At 35.5% G+C, this 1,311-nt stretch overlaps 1 long non-coding RNA gene across 1 annotated transcript; it reads right to left on the bottom strand.

Moving 5' to 3' along the window:
- Positions 1–230: 230 nt before the first annotated feature.
- Positions 231–844, bottom strand: LOC121874520. Its single transcript, XR_006090435.1, has 2 exons — positions 791–844; positions 231–607 (listed from the first exon to the last, which is right to left on the bottom strand). It is a non-coding gene; the product is annotated as an uncharacterized LOC121874520 (long non-coding RNA).
- Positions 845–1,311: the final 467 nt, after the last annotated feature.

Genomic DNA, 1,311 nt, shown 5'->3' with positions numbered 1-1,311 from the left:
TGTACTTTGAACGATTGGAAAGTAAAAACCCACACATTAATGTCATCATTTGTCCATTGGGTTATGTTGTGAAAAAGTAATACTATTTTAAGATGAGTAGAGCTGTATTTCCCGAAGCGTTTAACACCATTAAGTAGAGTATTTGAGAACTATTTATGGGAAAACTTTCAAACAGCAGACGTAGTCGAGATTTTATTATACTCTGGGTTTTGATTTAGTAAAAGCAAGGATTTGGATTATTCCATAAATAGAAAAACTTTATTGGTTACATATACTGGATATTCAATATGTACAAGTTTGACTTTACTTGCACAGAATGTAATGCAATACAGCTCACGACCCACAAATGGGGTAGAAGAAATAACAAAGATACTGGAAAGCAGTTTTTTTGGAGACAAATTTCTTGTAGTTTAACACTAGGAAACTCACTGTAATGCTGTGGGAAGGATCCACTAACCGCGGTAGAACTGGAGTAGGAAAGGAATTGTTGCGATCGAGTTCTCCAGCAACAGGTAAATTTTGTAGACGCTCCGAATTGTTCTTGTGGTGACACTGCAGCTACCTCGGTCAACTCGTATAGGGTTTATGGTCGTTTGAGGAGCGTGTTCTAGAAATAGCAAGAAGATTAATGTTATGTAAGCCTGGTTTAACGCGAAACTTATTTAAAAAGTTTAGTTTAGGTAATATCAAGACTAATAAAATTTACCTTTTTTTTTTTTTGTCAAGTGAAATTTTAAACAATAGCTTCCCAATCGCCAACAAATAATTTACAATTTGAAGATACACTTACAGTACAGAAGATGTTGTAGCGTCGTCGCGTGCCAGTGTTCTGTGTTGACGTCCGTCTACCAGGCTTTATATACAGGCGGCCCACACTCCCTGACCAATCACAAGCTGTTTTAGGTTAAATTGTAGCCAATGGGAACATGGCCTTGTTATGACGTCAAAGTGACACCATGCCGGAGGGAAACGCCGGCAGGTTTGGTTGTTTGGTTGTTTGATGACGAGTAAACGATTTAAACTTTATTGTGACACGAAAGTAGTGTAAAACGTGAAAGGAAAATATTATGAAATCGTATTCAGTGCTTTACTTATCTTGGATAGAAATTGTGAATATATTACAACAGCAATATTGGCCTCAGTTTAAGTCTGAGACATTGTTAAGAGACATATACATGAAAATAGTACTATTGTAATATTAAAAAAGTCATAAACTTAAATAGAATAGCCTAAAGAAGTTAATATGAGGAATAAAATAAGATCACAGAGAGAGAAAAACAATGAACAACAAAGCACCGAGTTAATATTAAC

Source organism: Homarus americanus, unplaced genomic scaffold (assembly GCF_018991925.1).
Source record: "Homarus americanus isolate GMGI-L3 unplaced genomic scaffold, GMGI_Hamer_2.0 scaffold44499, whole genome shotgun sequence".
NCBI lineage: Eukaryota > Metazoa > Arthropoda > Malacostraca > Decapoda > Nephropidae > Homarus > Homarus americanus.
The sequence above is the reverse complement of the archived record's forward strand: the minus strand, read 5'-3'. Positions and strand labels throughout refer to the sequence as shown.